We start from the raw sequence: 22,368 nt of genomic DNA, 5'->3' as shown, positions 1-22,368 counted from the left end.
TAAGTGTGCAATAAATATTTACCGAATGACTTAAGGAAAGATGACTATGTGAATTATTACATCTGCTCTTTTACTTACCCCTTTCCCAGCTGGTTACTAGGCCATACATAGGTGTCATGCCACAGGCATACTCATGAGCAATATCCTCCTAAAAGTTCCTAAAAGCATGTAAACAGAGAGTGCTAATGAATTCATGAATTCATAGACCCTGTTTCAAAGGAGCCTGCTGTTCAGAATATATTATCTTTATTTAGCATTTATATTACACTTTTACATCTTCAAAGCCCTTTTCAGTTAACTAAATATTTGTTATAACATTCCTACATTATCTACCATAAGGGAGTAACTGAGGCATGATTCTAATCATCAATACCTATATCTGGAATAGAATTCATCACATAAATACAGTGAGTGTAACTATACATAAAAAGAATCTGGAACATTACTTTGTTCATGTAGAATGTCAAATGGAATGTCTGTTTGAGAAGACAATCTGTTACTTTAAATCATACTAGCTATGCCTTCCACTTAGTTCTATTTCAGAAACTAGAATCAATAGGTTTTTAAACCGAGGTTTCTCAATGGGTTTGAAGTCTTTAAAGAACAAAATCTTTAAATTCAGTATTGAAACATTTTATTATATCTCAGCAATTTACCTATCTTTTTCTATGAAAGGCTTGGAAAAGTAGTTTTTTCCCTCTGTTACTATGTTGAGAGTTTCTGTATGTGAGCCCTTAAAATTAGTAGACAGTGAAGAATGAAACAGGTAAAGATCAGTATACCATTGATGAAATCAGTCATGAGCAATCTAGCTTACAGGTCTATAAAAGGGCAAAAGGGATTTGGTAAGTACCCAAATGCAATCAAGTATCTGTGGAGTCTCATGAAAGTCTGAAAATATTTTGGACTGAAAAGATACTGAGTTTTGGTCACTAATCCAGCTGATTGGCTTCACTGCAGATTAAACTAAAATGAGCCCCCAATAAACTGAGTAATCTATTCATTTGACTCTAGTTGACTCTTCTTCTACAGTCCAACCAAGTTGTTCACTAATCTCAAGGCCAAATCCATTCTCGGTTCCCTCGGTTACAAGGCAAGCTCCTTCAACTCTTCCCTTCATCTTGGAAATCTCTCTCCCTCCCTCTCCGGTCTCCAGAGGAAAATATCCATACCTCTTTCCCCAGCTGTCCCCCTCTGAATGTGTTCTCGGTTACATTCTTTCTCTTTTCCTCCATGAATTTTCATCATTCTCCCAATATTTATAGTCTAGTATTCTCCACTGACTTCTTCATAGCCAAAACACATGCTCATTATCTTCCCAGCCCTAAAATAGTTTCTGTCAAGTCTATATCCTTTCAAATACTGTTCCATAATTTCTCCTTCCCATTGATGCCCAACTTCCTGAACATGTAGTTAACACTTAGTTTTAATTTCCCTATATCTTATTCATTCTTCAGTCCATGGACATTGCTGTTTGTGTTTTCCTCTCTGTGCAGTTTCGAGTGATATCCTAAATGTCAAATCTGGTGGCCTCAGTCCACTTCCTGTTTAAGATTTTAGAAGCATTTCGCAGTGTTGGCTAATCTCTTCCTTGAAACTATCTTCTCGTGCATCTTTTTTGTCAATTCACTGTTGTGGTTATTCTCTTGTCCCTCAGATTAAGTCCCTCTTTCTCCTCCCACCTGATAAATGTAAATACTTCTGGAATTAAGTTCTGGCCTTTTCTTCTGTTTTTAGATTATCTCCCGAGTGAACTCATGACTCCCTCACCATTATTTGAACTCAACTTTGTGTAAAGAACTCCTAGATTATTTTTGTTCGTGAGCATTCTACAGAACTTCAGACTTTCATTTCCAATTTTTTGAGAGATGAATTCACATGGCTATTCTATGCATTTAAAGATAATGAAATAATGTGGGGGTTAAAAAAAATAAAAATAAAAAGGCTTGAACTTTGGGGTTAGACCTGGATTGGAATTCCATTTCTACCACTTAAATAGATATTAGTAACTTAATCTACCTCAACTGAATTTCCTCCCATGTTAGTAACCCCTGCTTCTCTGGGCCATTATCAAGATTAAATGAGAAAATGCCTGTATGATATGTAACACATAAGAGCTTAATTAATAGTAACTATTGTTTTTGCCTGCTTCTTCTCCTTTCTGCATTCTTCATCTCACTTGATAATGTCACCCCTGCTCTCAGTCACTGATTTAACTACAACTTCCTCTTCCTGCCACCCACATCCAGCTGGTCGACAGGTCCTATTCATTGTTCCTCTATAACATTTCTCCTCTATTCTCTCCTCCTCTTTTACTTCTTCTTCTGCCATTGCCCTACATTGTCTCCTGCTAGGATTATAACCTTATAGGTATAACTACAGCCTTGCCAGTATAATCTTCCTCAAATATAGAGTTCATAATATTACTGCCCTACATGGTTTCTCATAACTTTAGAGAAAAGTTATGCAACTTGGTATGCAACTCAGTACCCTTCAAGCACTGGCACAGATTGACCTTTCCATCTGCAACCACTGTGCCCTACAAATCCATTGTAAGCCATGTCAGGCAAGCCCAGGTCATTGTCATCCATTTTCACTTTTGTTTATGTTATTTCCTAAGCTTGAGATGCCCTTTCTCTGGCCCCTTTGGAGCTATTAAAATTTCTGTCTCACTACAACAGATACTTGTATGTCCATGTTTATAGCTGCATAGTTACAATAGCCAAAAGGTGGAAACCACAACATATATATATATATATATATATAATCCTATAAAAGTAAGGACATCCTGACACATGCTATAACGTAAACAGACCTTGAGGACATTATGCAAGGTGAGGTAAATCAATCACAAAGGAATAAATATTGTAAGATTCCACTTATATGAGATATGTAGAGTAGTCAAATTCACAGAGACAGAGAGAAGAATAGTGGTTGCCAGGACTGAGGAAAGAGAGAAATGGGGAGTTCTTGTTTAATTGGTGAAGAGTTTCAGTTTCGCAAGTTGAAAAACGTTCTGGAGATGGATAGTGGTAATGGTTTTACAATAGTGTGAATATAATTAATGTCACTAGGCTGTACTCTTAAAATGATTAAAATGATCAATTTTATGTATATTTTATCACAATTTAAAGTTTTTCTAACTCACTTTCAGTTACTTATATTAAGTACCAGAGACTGCTAGGCACAGGAATACATAACTAGATAAATAAAGTGCTGCCTGTCCCATGGAAAAGAGAAGTTTAAATTCTTCCTCTACCATGAAAAACTCCAAGTGGTTACACTGGAAATTTAAAGCCTTCTTCTGTCGCTGTATCTATATTAGCACTTGTCACATCTTACTCTATATGGTGTCTGGTCCTTGTAAACATTTCTCTCCCTCGAGAGGTAATAAAATACCCTAAGGTCAGGAGCTCTGTCTTATTTATTCGTTTTTTTTTAAAATCTATCATAGCACTTAATACAGTTCATTGCACATAATGGGAGCTCAATAAATACTTGTGGAGTAGAACAGAATATAATGGAAGTTAAAGTCAGCCATCAGTGGTATTCTGGGCGGGAAATGACACCACCTCGTAGACAGGCCTTCCTCAGATCAAGTGCACTGACCAATAGTATTCTTCAACAACAGTAACAGCAACAACAAATCAAGGAAAGCCCCACCTCAAAAACACAATTATATCACTCAGTACCGGGTACTCTAGAAGAGGGACTAATGGATTCTGACTGCAGTGAGAGAATGAGAGAAGTCTTCTCAAAGGAAATGAATAGGATTTTGCCTTACAGAAAAGTGGGGAGGTGGCAGAGAGCATAGGGAACATTTCTGGAGCTCTATCCTTTTATGAGTTCTTCCTCACATTCTTGTAAGTGGACACACAATAAGCTTTTTCAAAATTAAAAGATGATAACTTACCCCACATCTTGGGATTCTGCTTTCTTTGGTTGACCTAAGAAAAATAAGTTAACTTTGATCAAAATGTAGAAAAATAATTTCATTCTTAATAATACCATCTAAAGCATGTTTTCACTAGGCTATTAACATATAGATTATACCAGTTTATTGACTGCTACTTTTCTTATGTGATTTATCTTATTGCTTCTTGGAGATTCCTTTTATTTTTTCCTTAGGCCGAAGATGCCATTGATGGCCAATAAGGCAAATAGCACTAATATCACTAAAGAAGGTAGAGAAAACAGATTAGAAAATAGCATTCTGTAGGACATCAAGCCATAGTATATATATCCATATTGGAAATATTATGTGTATTTGTTATCACTAGAAATTTTATATTAAGCAGTAACTCAAATGATATTAAAGATTGTGCTATTTAAAGTAGTTGCTGAGAGATTTGGGACTTTTAAATTAAAATTTCCAAATACTCAGAACTTATATTTCAGCTAACCTTGTTCTTCTGTTTATTCATTATTTCAATAAATGCCAGGCGCTGTACTAGGTTCTGGGAATAAAGCATTGAATAAGACACATATTGCCACTTTTATTAGGATGTAAAATGTAAAAGAGATATTGTGAATAAATAGGCTATTATAATACATTGTAACATATGCTATGGTGGAGAAAGTACGAAGTGCTCTGGAAATCTGAAGGAAAATAATTTAATCGAGTTTAAGGGAGACATGAGCTTTTCCTGAGGAGATGGCATTTAAGTTGCTATGTGAAGATAGAATGGAAAATATGGGACAGTCTGTAATGAGCAGAAGATCAATAGATACTAAAATAAAAATGTAATTGCCATCTGGGAACAGGGAGAAGGTAGCTGAAGACTTTCATTTCTTTTAATTATTTGAAAATGTTAAGATTTTAAAAACTCTATCCCCATACACAAAGGTGCTTCACTAAATCACCAGATCTTATCTGTGAAGTACATGCACTTACCCACAGAGTCTATGCAAGGACTCCCAAACTTATCTTGCTTATCTAGATCAGTCTTTGCCTGGAATCCACCTCCACTGGCTCTGCAATTTTGTCTCTGTAATGACAAGCACCATTTCTTTCACTGGACACTGTGAAGTCAGAATTTACAAATGCTGGGAACTTGTGTTCACTGGTGCAGTCAGTGCCAGCTGCTTCAGGGCCTCTGGAAAAAGTTGCCAAATCATTTTCAGCTATATACCGAACAAATGTGAAAAACTTATGACTTCTCCCAAATAACATTTATAATATGGGACATTTATGGACAATCAATACTATAGCTTATATATTACAGTAAACTTTATAGTTTTCTTAATTTTTATCTTTTAAAATCAACTTTGGCCCCAAACCTGTAAAGTTCATGTGTTTATGTACATACCATTCAACTCTGCTATATTCACCTCACTGCAACTTAAATTCAACGTAGTCTATTTTTGAAAAGTTGTAATAGAGAATTTTTTTTTTAAGAGCTTAGGAAGAGTGGAAAAGAAAAATACCTAAAAATAAATTAAAAAGCATGTGCTTATAAATTTTGCAACTATATCAAAATTATAAATGCAGTTAAATCTTTGACCAGCATTTCTACTACTGTCCTATTGACCTTCACATATATGTGTGACATGACACAGGTACAAGTTTCTTCACTGTGACATTGTCTATGAGAACAAAATAAAAAATTTATCAATATGAGACTAATACTTTAAATTGTGGCAAATTCTTACAAGGAGGTAATATGTAGTCATAAAAAGAATAAAGAAGATCTATGTGTTCTGGGAAGAAAGCAAGGGGCAGGATCAATGAGTGCAGGGGGGATCATATAAGAAAAGAAAAATAAATAAGTATGCTTCTATAGATGGAATATTTGTGTCCTCCTAAATTTTATATATGGAAACCTAATCTTCAGTATAATGGTATTTGGAGGTGGGACCTTTGTGAGGTGATTGGGTCTTCAGGGCAGAGCCTCGTGAGTAAAATTCATGCCCTTATCCAGAGGTGGATTTAACGGCGGGCTCACCCAGCGCACTGGGTGTGAGCTCTGGACCCCGACTTCTGAAGGGCCCCGCAAAACCCCAACTTTACACTTTTTTATAATGACACCAAGTTTGGTTTCATATATGCAATTTTATTATGTACAAGTTGTAAACTTGCGGGGCCCTTCAGAAGTTGGGGCCCAGGGCGAGTGCCGGGTGCGTCCCCCATTTAATCCACCCCTACCCTTATCAGAGACTATCGAGAGCTCCCTCATGTGAGAACATAGCACTGATTAAACCCATTACAGGTTAACGTAAATAACATATTTTTATGGAAAAAAAAACTAAGTTCCCCCCCCAAAAAAAAATTAAGAGTGGTGCATTTTTGCAAATATGTTGAATGTCTGACTTAATAGAAGACATCTAGAATCTCCTATCTGCTTCTGCATTCGATCTATTGTGATATGTTGTTCTGGTAAAAGTATCAGAAGAAAATCTGGTTTCACATACATAATATATTGGAAACAAATATTTTAAAAGCCTTTTCAGATAAATATAGCTATTCTTCGTTAATTTACACTAAAACTAAACAACTAGTAATTTTTTTAAAAGATTTTATTTATTTATTTTTATAGAAAGGGAAAGGAAGAAAGAGAGGGAGAGAAACACTAATGGGTTGCCTCTCATATGCACCCTGGCCGAAATGGTGTCCATTCTTTCATTTTGCAGGATGATGCACAACCAACTGAGCCACACCAGTCAGGGCATTAGTAGTTTCTTAAAGTTTAATTACAACGTAGTTTCTGAAACTTTATCAAAGAGCTATTTATATACCATGTTACACTGAAATTGATTGATCTTCCTTCCACTTTGAATGCTTCTTTTTTTACCCATGCATGATTTTTTAAGGGCATGCATTGGTCATTTGTGAAGTATTGGTCCAATGAGTTATACAAATCTTTTAAATGTTAACATGTCATTTACAATATTAAAAAATTCATTTGCTGTATCACGGCTATTTTCATCAGAAAGTTTCTAAATTTGGGGAAGTTATTGAGCTCACATAGCTAGATATACATTTTCCAAAATTATAATTTTTACTTAAAAGCTCAAATTTTATAGTTTGTGGCTCATGCTGTCACTAGTTTTTTTGAACCAACAGGCACATTTTGTTCATTTTTAAGAAAAATATTTTGCTAAACATTTATATGAATAACCATACTTTGTCATTCTTTCAAGTAAAAGTGGTGCTCCATGAACAATGTAGTTAGTTGGGTTTGCAACTCAAACAACCATGCAAGTGCATTTCCTTGAGACAACCTGGTTCTTTGGTGGACAGCAAAGTGTTTTATATATACTTCTGTACACATCAGATAGAATATTAAAAAGGTACTCGAGAGTCAGTATTTAATAAAATTATTAGTTTTTCATACTTCATCAAAGACGTTTGCATGAAACTGTAATGCTTTTATCTGTGAGTTCATGGCAGGGAAGAACACAGTGTGCCACACTGTCTTGATCTATGTCAAGATGCCAGTGGTTTTATCCACCATTATTTTTGAATCACCAGTGCAAATGCCAGCATTGAAAATGGCAAATCATATCTCTCTATCATTATAAAAATAGTTTTGATCTCACAGACTCTTTTAAAGTATCTTGGGGAACCCCCAAAGGTCCACAGATCACACTTTGAGAAACAATTGGCATAAACAATTTCTAGAGTAATAGGTTAGAAATTGGCAACATTATTTGCCTTCACTGAAGAGCACCGGATAATTAGGGGGCAGGTGTAGGAGGAAGATGTTACACTATATAATCTGCTTACTTTTTGAATTTGAATGAAGGGAATATATTAGTCAGTCCAAGATAAATTCAAAAGTGATCTTAAAGAGCATAAGAAATTAGAAAGCTGGACCAAGAAAAGTGACGTGACAACTTGTACTTATCCAAGGACAGTATTCTGCATGGGTGCATCATTGCGAAAGGGTGGCTGGTACAGAACTCAGATGATTTTGGAGTCACAGCTCACAAGGATTCTTAGCTCATGCTCAAACTGCTAATCGCCACATTTCAGACCTGAAGAGTAAGCAGGAGACATGCCATAAATCACATCACACTTTTATAATAATAAAAGTCAGGGAGGAAAATCGGAAAGCTATATGTGACTGATAACAATTAAGGATATTCAATAGTTCTGATTACCATTGACTTCTCTCTCCCCAGTAGTTCCATTCCTACTCCCAAGTAATAAATTTACATGACAAAGGTGAAGTACTGGTCACACAGAAGGAGCTGCCCTTTTCCATAAACTAACCTGCACATTTACCTGCATCCTAATCTTGGCCTACCTGACCCAGCTTGCTCTTCCATCATCTATAGCAACAGGCATAGACTCATATGCCCAGAGGCTCCCAGCAGGCAATATCAATGCCTAAAGCAGGCTAATAGAAGGACATCCATTTTTCTCTCAGTTTGTCTTGCATATTTCTATATGATAGAGGTAGAATATAGGAAATATATCATGTTTTCCATGACTCTACCGTAAGAAAAACAAAAGTTCAGGTGTGATAATAAATGGGAACTGACAGCTAGCCTCTGTACCAGAAGGATAGTAATTGGTGGGGACCCTGGAGAACTGGAGAGCATAAGCCTATGTCAAGAGGATATTTGCTCCTTCGCTCTCCACAGCAGCCTGGATCTGGTGTTGCCATTGGAAATGTGCATTTGGAATGATTGTCATATTTCTTGTTTTATAAAAAGATAAAATCTGGATTGTTATGGGATATTTTCTCATTTTTTAAAATTTAATTATTTGAGAGAGATTTGTCGTTCCACTTATTTATGCATTCATTGGTTGATTTTTGTATGTGCCCTGATCAGGGATCAAATCGGCAAACTTGGTGTATTGGGACAATGCTCTAACCAATTGAGCACCTGGCCAGGACTCTTAATTTTTAAAAATAAGCAACTAATTGAAAAGCAATCTTTTAAGACTATACCATCTCTGTAGGTAGACAAATACTATGTTGGCCAAAGAAAATGTGGGTGTGGGCTAACTTCACACAGAAGGCTTATAGCTTGACATCTCTGATCTAAATTAACTTTTCTAATATCATTGTGAATACCATTTGGGCCTAAAGAGGATTCCAATGCAACTGACCTCCTTCTCTTCATCAGGGCAGCTTATTCCTGCCAAGGCTAACTCCCCAGCGAGGGAAAAAGAATTACTGACAATTAAAGGTACTTTTCTAAATTAAAGGGGCTTAGTATCCTGATAGATCCACATCTCACTTGGAAGCTGTGAGTAGCACAGGCAAACTTGGGAACTATACCTGCATCATAGGAAGAGAGCTCTATTTTGCTATTATATCACTAAGAAGAGACAGAAGCTCAAACAACCACACAGAAACACTGCTTTATAAAATATCATACTAGTCCATCACAAGAAATATTCCAATATAAAAACTTTGTGATCTTTGAGCCTCAGAGTTAAGGAAGGCAATCCTAGGGAAGTCAACCAATGCCTATAGTGCCCGATACTTGGTCAGTACCCAGGACCCCCAGTGGTGTGGTCCAGTGACAGGAGAGAGCATTCTTAATCAAATCAAGTAGATATATGTCTGGGCAAAAGACACACACTCAGAAATTCTGTGCCTCTGCATGTGTGGTCACTGTGGCCCACCAAAAACATTTAAAATGGTCCTCTAGAATTTCTGGTGACTCTACCTTTGGCATATTAACATTCAAAATACAAACAACTATGTCACATGCACATATGCAGATAGGTCTAAAGGTTCAGAATGATTATTTCTAGTCCTCCTGAACTCTAGGCACCTCTAAGATAACATCACATGCATTTTATCACTGGCTGCTCCCCTTTTTCTTTGTAAGGTACAAAATCACCTTGTTGGAAATAGATGCCCTCACCAAAATGACACATATTATTTCTGCATAGAAGGACTATGCAGAGGTGTTTTACCTCCCTGGTCTCCTGGTCCCTACATCTGTTCAAACCCTTCCATCCATATTTATCTATCTATACTAAATCACAGACCATCAGCTGGACAGAAAGAACCTTACAAAAGTCATCATCTTAACAAGATATCTGGTCTACCACACTTGCTATGCAGAGCTCACTACAACTTTCCACCAGGAGCACTCTCCTCCCTAACAACAGTAATTTCTACTCCTATCACTTCTTTTTACCTCACCATCTTTCCAGTAACTATTAAGTGTATGGAATCACTTCTAGCTGCCCAAGAGAAGCTTCAGGACTTGCTTGACTATAAGAACAAAGAAAAAAATCAAAGACAGAGGACCTAGAAAACAAAACCAGAATCAGAGATACCATCTAGCATTCTTCTCGATGCATTCATACTTCCCAGCTTTTCATAGTTGCTGGAAGACTGTTTGTCAGGATTGCCAAAGTCGTGAGATCAACAATTGCCCTCAAATTGTAGTAAGAATAATTAGTTGAGGAAACTCAGCCCCAGGAAACTTGTGGTTTACCTGTTGAGCTTGAAAGTACAAAAATGGGTAGTCGTCTGATATCAAGGCAAACAACCAAGTCGTCTACAAAGTGAAAAAGAAGTTGGCATCACATTGCTCTCACAGCAGTATTTAATGCCAGAGAAATGGAGAAATGTTAAAAGAGTTCTGAAGGAAAGAAGGCACTGCTCTATTTTGCCTGTAGTGTCACCCCAATGACTTCATTTTTTAAAAAGGGGCAGGGGAAGAAAGCACTTTTCTGGGTTTTCAGCTTGGAGGAGGGTTAGGTGCCAACCTGCTTTGGTTGTCCTCAAGCTGGGTTCCTCTGACAGCAGTCCTGACTCCACCAGGCTGTCAAAGTTCCACCCAAACAAGATCAAAGTTGTACAACTGAGGTGCACTTCTGGGGACGCTGGTGCCACAACTGCCCTGGCCCCCCAAATTGGCCCCCTAGGTCTGTCTTCAAAAAAGGTTGGTGATGACATTTCCAAGGCAATGGGTGATGGGAATCGTCTAAGGATTACAGCGAAACTGACCGTTCAGATCAGACAAACTCAGACCAAAGTAGTGCCTCTACCTCTGCCTGGATCATCAAAGCTTTGAAAGAACTGCCAAGGCACACACAGAAAGGAACAAAAAAACATTAAGCATGGTGGAAATACCAATTTGGATGGGATTGCCAACATTGCTCAACAGATGTGGCACCGATCTTCGACTAGAGAACTTTCTGGAACCAGTAAAGAGATTCTGGGGACTGCCCAGTCCATAGAATGCAGTGTTGATGGCCGCCACCTGCCTGACATCATAGGTGACATTAGTGGTGGTGCAGTGGGATGCCTGGCTAGTTAAAAACTACAGAGAAAACAGTATTTCAGTTAAAGGTCATTTGACGACAAAAACAACAAAACGAAGGTACTTCTCTTTAGGTGCTTTAAGTAAGATAAAAGAATATTTTCCCAGATATGGTGACATATATGAGGAACTAAAAACAAACATTTAAATAAAGAAGACCTCAGGAATTCTAACGCACTGAGTTTTTCTTGTAAAGAAAATACATTTTATGACAAAAATCCAGCTGATTAAGAAATGACTCAAAATTAAAAACTGAGGAATAGATGGTGGTAGCAAAAGGACACATGGTGAGCAATTAACCCATTTCCATGTACAATACTGAGAAATACTAACTGAATATAACTAGGGTAGGCAAAAGTAGGTTTACAAGTTGTTCATCTAGAAAATAATATAATAATTGGTAAATAATGATACAAAAATACATTATATGCTTTGTGTACTCACAACTGTAAAGCTACTTTTGCTTCACCCTATATAATAAATCTTGACAGTATAAAAATAAAACCATTCACAAACATGGCAAAATTAAGAGGGGTAGGTGACAAGAAGGCCAAGTTCTCATTTTTCCTAACATTGAGTCAGTGGATACCGTCTAAACCCAAAAATTTTAATTAGAAAAACAACAACTAATTTTACTTTTCTATTTCTTTAACAGACTCTTTTTCAATGTTACAGAATTTATTAAAGGAGAAAATGAAAAATTTCTTCCTCCACTAATTAAAAGTATTACTTTTATTTTAATAATGAAACCACTTAACTAAACTCTATCCATCCATTCATCCATGCATGCCATTAATTATTCTTATCATATGCATTCTGTATGAATGGTGACCACTCAAATGGTGCAATATGGCAACCCAGATGCTTTTATCTCTGCACATGTGTATATGCACACCTACTATGTATAGAAAGATGGTTAGACTGATGATTCTCTAGTGTTAATGATTATTGCTTGGGGGTAGGATTTGAAGTGATTGTTTAAACTTTCTTTGCATTTTTCAATATTGCTGGAAAATCTTAAAGCATTTACTTTTTTTACAAAGAAGATTTTTCTTTAAATAAAAAAAATATTGAAGTGAACAATTAACCTGGACTGCTTCTTCATGTATGAGACAATCTTCTAGAACCTACGCTTCTGTTCACACTCTGGCTTCAGTTACTAACACACCAGCTACAAACTCTTTATCCTGCAAGCCCACCCCTATCCTCTCTATTACAGGTCTTTAGAACCAAACATTCTCCTCTAGGTTCTTTTTCATTCTCCAAGTGTCCTGGAGGAATCTATGCTGCAGTTTTTGCTGCCTAAAAACTTCTTTGAATCTGATGTGGTAGCATGTAGTGAATGTAATTGTACTCAGAAATTAATTTAACAGAATGCTGGGATGTTAATTAATTTCACCATTAGATAATACTAAATAAAATTAGAAACAACTTTAAAAAAAATTGTCTATCTAGTACTTGATCTTCTGCCTTTATTTGGGGAGTTTTCTAAAGCAGCAAACTTTGCTCCATGTATACACAAGGATGTCAAGTCCAGGAGAGTGTTTTCACAGCCCTCTCTCTCACTCACAAACCTAGACTTAGACCTGTCCAGTCATTTGAATCACTTTGAGATTTGAACCTGAAGTGCATAAGGCAAAGAAATAGGGTAATAGGAGAACTCATTGGAAACGGTACCAACAGCTGCATTGGCGCCCTGTGCTGGTGGAGGGTAGGCTGCAGCCTCCCTTGTGCTTAACCTGCCTTTGTTCCTGCCTGTTGCCAAAACCTGACAGGTTTAGCCTTACTGCAAATTCTGTGGGAGACCAATAACTTTTCAATTAATTCCTTTTCTGTCTTGATCAACCTACATTAATGTCGGTTAAAAACCTTGATACTGTATTTACACTGTAATTCTTGCTGTGTATATCTACTTGTATTTTAACTCACTGGTATAGGACCTCCAGTTTTAAGCCCAAATTCTGACAGTTGTCTGTATTGCTAACTCTGTCTGGGCTTTTGACAACCTTCTCTGCATAACAGTGTACCCTTCCATTTTAATTTTCTAGTAATTCATTCAACAAATACTTATCATGCTAAATATTGTACTAGAATCTGGGATCAAAAGTGAAAAACAAGACATTGTATTTACTACCAAGGCATTCAAATTCTAGTGAGGAAGCTAGATAAGAAGACATCAACGAGGAATGTGGTGGAACAGGATGGGCACAAGGTATTATAGAAATGCAAAGGAGTAGGGGAGAGTGGCATCTGAAGAGACCTTGGGGGATAAGTAGAAGTAAGTGAGGTGGAAGGACACAAACAACAGAGTAAAGACGGACACTGTAGTAAAGACATGACACTGTAGTATACTCATGAAGCCTCATGCAAGATGGCTTTCAGAAATGGCCAGTGAAATGGGTGTGTCTGGGGCCTTGTGTTTCTCAGTCTTGTGTGATCAGCAGAATCCCCTAGGCTTTTTAAACATTAGCTACCTAGGGTTCTTCCTCCAGGGAATCCGATTCAGGAGGTCTGGAGTGAGTGGTCAGGTGACTCAGGGGAAAGAGAAACTTGGTCATGTGGAATGAGGCTGGAGGCAAAACTCATGAGGAGCTTTGTAGCTTTGTATGTTAAAAAGTTCCCATTTTGTCCTACTGGCAAGGTGGCGCCATTAAAAGATTTTAAGTAGAGTAGTGATAAGATCATTTTAAAAGTTCATTCAAGCAGCAGTAAAAAGAAAAAAGGAGGGGGGGGGGAGAAAACTGCAATTAGCAGTCATGAAATTATAGCCAGGAAGACCAAATAGATTATTAGAATTATTCTGGCTTAAAGATACTATGGATTTGAACTAAGTCTGTAATCTTCAAAACAGAGAGAATGAACAGATAGAATTTAGAGTAGCAGACTTCGTGACTGTTGGCTGGGAGGTTAAGAGAAGAGCAGTCAGAGACTGATGACTAGATTTAGGACTCAAATACCTGTGTAGATAAGGGTGATGTTTACCTGGGTGAGATCAAAGAGAAACACAAAGCAAAACAAAAAATGAGTAAGTTCAATTTTGGCCATGTTGAATTTGTAGTGCATGTGGGATGACAACGTGGCTTTCTGATAGACACGAGTCTAGAGCACAGAACATGAATCAGGAGAGAAGTCATAGACTCACAGTCCTCCAGACAAGGGTAGAAGTTAAGTCAATGTGCCATTCAAAAAACTGGAATGAAAGCAGTGGCAATCCAGCCACAAAGGTGTATTCCAAGTTGCATACACGGCAGGCAGTCCGTCTCTCCTGAATAGAAGCAGCGAAATAAAAGGTTCAGCTCCTCTTATTTCTGTGAACTGACAGATGAAAGGTACTAAGTAAATTTATTTGAGATTGCACCAAAAGCGAAGGAGGGAAAATTGAAGAATGCTGAGCAAACCTTGGGGGCACATAGTCCTTTAATAGGCAGGACAAGGAACAGATAACTATGTAAAAGAACTGGAAAGGCAAGTCAGAAAGATAAGAAGAAAATCAGTACGAATAGTATTGCAGAGGTTAATGGCAGAGAGAACTTCAAGGAGGGAATAATCAGACTTCAATACTGAAGAAGTGTTAGGATACCTGGAAAATGTCAGTTGGACTTATCTTTTTCACTCATGTTAAAAACGATTGGGGGGTAGAGTGCTATTTCTCCTGCAACCTGCTTGATAACCACTATTCTAACCTCATGATTTGTGTATGATTGAGGGAGTGAGAAGTATTCTTGAACTGCAAAGCTCATTAGCATCATCCTTTCTCAAGCCTGCACTGCACAAGAATGATTGCAACTCTAACAGAAGCATCCAGAAACAGGCCTCTAAAATAATCAAAAGAAAAGGAATAAAAGGCCGCCTGTGGGCTCTCACTAAAAGGGGTAAAACTCTTTAGTTTGGAGACGGGAAGGCTGAGATGGCTGTGTTTGAGGCATCCAATTAGTCATCAAGTCTTATGTGTTCTACCTCTGCCAGTATCTCATTTCCATTCTCCTATTCCATTCTCACTCCCACTGGCCTTGTCCATTCCGCAGTGAACAACTCCCTCCCTCAGTGTGCTCCCAGAGCCTGGCTCAGCCAATCCATCCCTCACACTGACCTTGCTCCTGCAGCTCTCCCCTCCTCCCAGGCCCCTTTGCATCCCATTCCCTCCCACAATGAATCAACTAAGGACTTGAACTCTGAGATTGTCTTGATTTGTGTTCCTGCTCTGCCACTGTCATTGCGACCTTGAGCAAAAAACTAATGCCCTCTCTGCCTAATTTTTATCACCTGTAGAAAGGATGATAGTAGTGCTTATTTCATAGGAATGTTATGACAATTAAATGAGCTACAGATGGAAGGTGTATGGTAATAGCTCTGTGCTGGTAAGCAATTAATTTCGTACAAATTCCTGCTCTCTAATCTATAAAATGCCTATGAAAATCTTATCTACCTCATATTGTTACAGAGATTAAATTAGAAATACACTTAAAATAAATCGGTATAGTACCTAATACATACTTAATATCAACAAATGGTAGCTGTAACAGGTTTTAAATCCCAAGTAAATTGGCACTTGTTATAAAGTCTTTCACGATCTCAGGAGAAAGAAGTAATTACTTCCTCTATGCTATACTGTTCATTTAAGTTTTATATGGAAGCTACTTTCTTCTTTGTCACTCTTACCTTTTCCTTTTCTATATATTTTTTGTATTATTTTGTATTGTTTACATCTTCCTTCTCCCCTCCAGATTATTGGATTGAGGAGAGACTGAGAACCACATTCTACTAATGTTTCTAATTGTTATATAGTGTAGTACTGTGCCATGATTTTTTTTACCATGCCATGATTTTAAATTCACATTGTAGGCACTCATTAATTGATAGTTGAATGACTTTATTTTAAATACACATTGTAAACTTTAATGATAGTACAGATGCAATGAAAATGTAGGAAAACTGTGTAAATTGGAGTGCAAATTGGAACAATCTTTTGGAATAAAATATGGCAACTAAAGTTTCCAAAAATAGGATACATTAACATGATGTTGGTATGATGAAATAATGTAGGATATTATTTATGCCATATTAAAAAATATACATATACACACATATATATATGCTGATGTTGGAAGATCTCTAAAATATATCATAAGTATAAAAAGGTCTCAAGCAATGTAAATTGTAGGCTTCTTTTTATGTAAAATTTTCAAAAGATAGATGTGAATTTATGCAGATTTATGCTTTTTTAGATTAGGAAGTATAATAAGCAATTGTTCACTTGGAGAAAGTGGTGGGAGAAAGGAAGAAGGAAGCTGAGGCCTTTCACTTTCCGTTTAGTAACCTTCTGCATTATTTAAATTTTATAACCTTATACATGTGTTACTCTTAGTGTTGATGGGGAGGGAGATGAAGGTCTAGCCTCTTTTGGTTGTTTTATTCTTTGTACCTCAGTGTATTTAAATAAAATTTTGTATATATATACATATATGTATATATATTTCCCATAGTAAATGCTTTTTAAAACCATATTTTAATAGGCACATAACATTCTGTCATATGACTTACGTCATGAGGTATTAACTTTTTTTGCTTAGTATTTAAATTGTTTACAGTGTTTTGGTGGTTAAAGTACTAAAATTAGTATCTGATTATTTCTTTAGTTCTGGAAGTGGACTTGCTAAGGCAGTGGTAAAAATCTGCCATTGGTAACCCTTCTAAGAACAGTAGGTTTTAGAATACTCTCCTGAATGCCTTTAAGGGCTTACTATGCAACTTTGGAATTAGAAATTCGGAGGAGCTGAGATGATCTACACAATAGAGAGGAATTTTGAACCTCCAGAGGCAATGTTGGGTGGGCGGGAGAGAAATCATAGCCTTGTATTCTCTAAGGATGTGACCCCACCCCATGAGTGGATTTCTTTTGGATACTTGTGAAGAATCTGAATTGTTGGAAAGAGAAACAAAGATAGCATGCAAACAGGAGCTTGAGGTCAATCCCTCCACTGAGCATAAACCTGGGAATTAACGGGAACCATGGAAGAGGCTTTGTGAGTTGCACCATTCAGAGTCCTAGGGGTGGAATCAAATGTTTAACCAACTAGTTTTTCAGGGGGCAGGACTTTCTTTTCCATCCCCCTCTTCATAGCACACACCTCTCCTCTGAGGAACTCTGTGTTACTGGTATAATAAAGTCTTGGGATTCCTCTGACCATATTGCCTCCCAGTGAGGATGGCCACATTATGTTTCTGTCAGAAGCCGAGGAATAAGCCTGACTCACCTCACTATCACCAATAGTGGACATTATAGTTTTAAAATCTTCAGCAATTTAACAGCTCAAGGTTTGGAGTATTATTAATAAAATGGCTATAATTATTCTTGTGTAAACTCTGTGTAGGAATTTACTTTCATTTCTCATAGTTTAAATATCTAGAATTGGAATTGGTGTATAATATAGTAGTATATATTTAGTTTTATTAAAAAATTGTCAAACTCTTTTCCAGAGTGGTTTGTATCATTTTACATGAGAGTTCCAGTTGCTTTATATCTTTATGCTCTTAGCTATTTTAGTGGCTGTGTAGTGGTATTGCACTGTGGTTTCACTCTGCATTTCCCTAACGGCTAATAATGTCAGTATTTTTGTATGTTTATTTGCCATCTGTATATCTTCTTTTTATTGCTAAGTAGTATTATTTTGCATGAACATATCATAAGTTTTTATATGTTCATATATTTTGAAGTTCATTTATTAAGTGTGTAAATTTGTTTCTTCCTAACCAATTGTTCTTTTTATCATTACGAAAAGTCTTTATCTATGTTAATAAACTTTGCTTTGAAGACTATTTATGTAGATATTAATATAACCATTCCACTCTTCTTGTGCTTATTCTTTGCACAGTCTGTTTCCTATTCCTCTATTTACTTTCAACCTATTTCTGCTTTTATATTTAAAGTGCATCCCTTATAGGCAGACCTAATCTGGTCTTTTTTGTCGAATCTGAAAATATCTTTATTTTTAAAAAAGATTTTATTTGTTTATTTTTAGAGAGAGGGGAAAGGAGGGAGAAAGCGAGGGAGAAAGCGAGGGAGAGAAAACATCAATGTATGAGAGAAACATCAATTGGTTGCCTAGTATGGGCCTGCAACCCAGGCACGCGCTCTGACCCAGAATTAGTGATTTTTTTCCTTTGCCAGATGATGCCCGAGTCAGGGTTTTGTTTGTTTGTTTGTTTTGTTTTTGTTTTTTGGAGGGTATTTGGCCTCCAATTAACATTTAACACAGTTATTGATAAAGATGGATTTAGTCAGCCAGTTTATTATTTGTTTTTGTTTTTTGTTCCTCTGTCCCTGTTTTCCCGCCTAATTTTGGATTATTTAAAAATTATTTTAGAATTTCATTTTAATTTATCTATGGGCTCTTTAATATATACTTCTTTTTAGGGATTGATGTAGAATTTTATCTATCTATCTATCTATCTTTCTATCTATCTACCTATCATGTTTCATAGTATACTGAAAGCTAATATTGTACTAACAACTTAATGTAAAACATAGAAACTTTTCAAAAATATAGATTGTTTATGCTCCCCCATCATCTTTTATGTTACAGATATTATGTGTATTCTATCTATATATATTGAAAAGAACACATGACAATATTATAATTTTTACTTTAAAAAGTCGTGTGAATTTTAGAAGTCAAGAGGAAAAATAGACTTTTATATTTATTTAGATATTTATTATTTTTAATGTTTGTTATTTTATCTGAAATTCAAATTTCCCTCTACCATTATTTGCTTCAGCCTGGAGAACTTTATTTCAGCATATTTTGTAGTGCATGGCTTTGGCAAAAAGTCCTTTTACTTTTCCTTTATATGAAAATGGGCACAGTGTGCTGCTTCCTCTTGGTTCCGACCTACTTTATTTCAAAATGGCTAAAGGCACCAAGAAAGTCAGAATAGTCTATAAATACAGCACCTGTTATGGCGCTTCCTTAAGAAAAATAGTGAAGAAAATTGAGATCAGCTAGCGAACCAAGTACACTTGCTCCTTTTGTGGCAAAACCAAGATGAAGATGCAAGCTGTGGGGATCTGGCATTGTATGAAAACAGTCGCTGGTGGTATCTAGACCTACAACATCACTTCTGCTGTCACAGTAAAGTCTGTCATCAGAAGACTGAAGGAATTGAAACACCAGTAGAAGCTCCACAATTTGAAACATTGCTAGCCTATAATAAATGAGTTAATTTATGTAACAAAGTTATTTTTGTTTGTTAATTTTACTAAGTAGACCTTCTGATGTACATAGTATTAATCTTGCTTTCTCAAAAAAAATGACTTGCAAATTAAAATCCTTAGATTTAAAAAAAGAAAAGAAAAGAAAGAAGGAAATAAAGAGAGAGAGAAAGAAAGAAAGAAAGAAAGAAAGAAAGAAAGAAAGAAAGAAAGAAAGAAAGAAAGAAAGAAAGAAAGGAAGGAAGGAAGGAAGGAAGGAAGAAAGAAAGAAAGAAAGAAAGAAAGAAAGAAAGAAAGAAAGAAAGAAAGAAAGAAAGAAAGAAAGAAAGAAAGGAAAGAAAAGAAAGAACATGTCTCGCCCTGGCTAGTGTGGCTCAGTTGGTTGCAGCATTGTCCTGTAACTGAAATATCACCAGTTCAACTCCCAGCCAGGGCACATGTCTAGGTTCAGGAGGCAACCAATCAATGTTTCTCATCTTTCTCCTTCTGAGTCTCTCTCTCTCTCTCTCTCTCTCTCGGTGTCTCTTTCTCTCTCTCATGAGAATAAAGTAAATATCTAAAAAAGAAAAGAAAATGTCTTTATTTTGCCTAATCCTGCAGGATAATTTAGCTAGGTATAGAATTCGGGATTGATAAGTTTTTTCTCTTTCCGCACTTTAAAGATATTGTTCCATCTCACCTGACCTAATCTCTAATTCTTCAAATCATTCCTACTCCATGAATGTACTATTTTCTTATGACTACTCTTAAGATAAAAAAGTCCTTGTCTGCAGTGTGATCATGATGTTTCTGGGCATGATTTTCTTTGAATTTATCCTGTTTGAAGTTCTTTGAACTTCCTGAATCTTTCACAAAATCGAGGACATTTTTGACCATTATTTCTTCAAATATTTTTTATGTTCCATTCTTTCTTATACTTGGATTCCAGTTACAAATAAATTAGATTTTTTGATATTTTTCCACAGGCCACTTAGGCTTTGTTGTTGTTGTTTTACTTTTTTTTCCCCTCTCTTTGTTCACCAGATTGGAAAATTTTTATTGATTTAGTTAAAGTTCACTAACTCTTTTTCTTGTCAATTGTATTCTGCTATTGAGCTTAGCCAGTGAAATTTTTATTACTTTTGTATGTTTTAATTCTAAAACTTTCCATTTAGTTATTTTTTACAATCTATTTCTTTGTTGAGATTTCCTTTATTTTATTTACTAGAGATATGCTCATCTTTACCTCTTTGAAAATTATAATAGCTACTGTACAGTCCTTGTCTGATAGATCTGATGTCTTGATAATCTCAAAGTTGGCATTTGATAATTGCGTTTTCTCCTGAGAATAGGTCAGATATTCCTGGTTATTTCTATGGCAAGTAATTTTGAATTATATCCTGGATATTGTGACTCATCTGATATGTAGATTTTGGGTTCTATTATAATCCTCTAGGGAATATTGACATTTTTGTTTTAGCAGGCAATTAATTTAGTTGAGTTCAGATGATAAGCTCTTTTTATTGTTTTTGAGTGGTTATTTAAATCTCAATTTATTTCTTTGAGCCTTTGCCGTGCTATTTTGTGTCTGCTCCAGGCACATACAGTTCAAAGAATTGACAGACTCTTTGTGTGTTTATAAGCACAATTAAGTAATTCCCTTCTCCAGGTCTCCCCTGTTCAAGATTCATTTTCACTCTCTGGCTTGTTTTGACTACTTTCCATGTTTCCTTTACCAAGAAATATGTCAGGGCTTCTCTGGGAGATTTGGCTGTTTACACTGTTCTGTGACTGTGACTTTATCTTGGGGAATCTGCAAATAACAACAGCAACAGCAGCAATCACAGTAAAATCATCCCAATAAGCACAGTACACCTGCCCCTGTTCCTGTCACTTCTCTATGTTTGATAATTCTCCACAATCTGCCTGTTTTTCTTTTACTCTTTAGAACTCTTAGGTAGTTGTTTTAAATATTTTGCTTACAGTTCATAATTGTTATCAATGGCAGGATGAGTTTTTAGAAGGTTTTTATTGCTTTAGCAGAGTTGGAATCAATTTTAATAATGAAGATCAGAAGGTTGTAATTTTGATGAAGTCTTCTTTTATTCTTTTTTTAAATTTTATTTTATGGTTAGTGGGTTTTGTATCTTGTAAATGATATCTTTGCCTATTGAAAAGATCATGAGAACTTTCATTTATGTTTTCCTTCAGAAGTTTTATGCTTTTTGGTTTTCCTGTGATACGTTTCAAGTTAATTTCTGTGTATGGTACAAGGTAAGGATCAAGGTTTATTTTTTACCTCAGATGGATATTCAATTTTTTAATGTTATTTCTTTCTCCATGAAACTATGTTTGAGAACTACTTTGGGAATTCATCAATTGATCATATATGTATAAATCTCCTTCTGGACTCTATTCTGCATCCATAATCTACATATCTACTTTTTTGCATAAATATTTCTTATGGTGTGAAATATTTTTGTGGAATTCTAAGTTGTTAGCCATTCAACTATCTCTTTTTTTGTTGTTAGCTGTTTTATTATCCCAACCCTTTTGTCCATTTTTTAAATAGAGCTTATTATCTTTTTATTATTACTTACAGGAGTTATTTATAGATAATGACCACCAATCCTTTATATACTCTGCAAACATTTTTCCTGTTTGTGGCTTCCAATTTATTTTCTTAACAATGTCTTTTGATAAATAGTAAAGTTTAATTGGTCAATATGTAGTTTATGCTTATTGGTTCTTATTACCTAAGAAGATTGTGCTTACCACCAAATCACAAAGATATTGTCATGTGTGTTTTTCTAAAAGTATTATGGATTTAATTTTATGTGGAGGTCTATGATCCTTTTTGAGTAAATTTTTGTATATGGTCTGAGATAGGTATCATTTAGTTTTAATTTTGCTCATTTTTTAATTTGTAGGAATTCTAC

General features: G+C 35.9%; 1 pseudogene; it reads left to right on the top strand.

Annotated features, from left to right (window-relative positions):
* The first annotated feature begins 19,145 nt into the window (after nt 1-19,145).
* LOC150007753 (large ribosomal subunit protein eL43 pseudogene) lies at nt 19,146-19,415 on the top strand (annotated as a pseudogene).
* The last annotated feature ends 2,953 nt before the right edge of the window (nt 19,416-22,368 follow it).

This window comes from Furipterus horrens, unplaced genomic scaffold (assembly GCF_987537825.1).
Source record: "Furipterus horrens unplaced genomic scaffold, mFurHor1.1.pri manual_scaffold_6, whole genome shotgun sequence".
Lineage (NCBI taxonomy): Eukaryota > Metazoa > Chordata > Mammalia > Chiroptera > Furipteridae > Furipterus > Furipterus horrens.
This window is presented reverse-complemented; position numbering and strand designations above follow the sequence as displayed.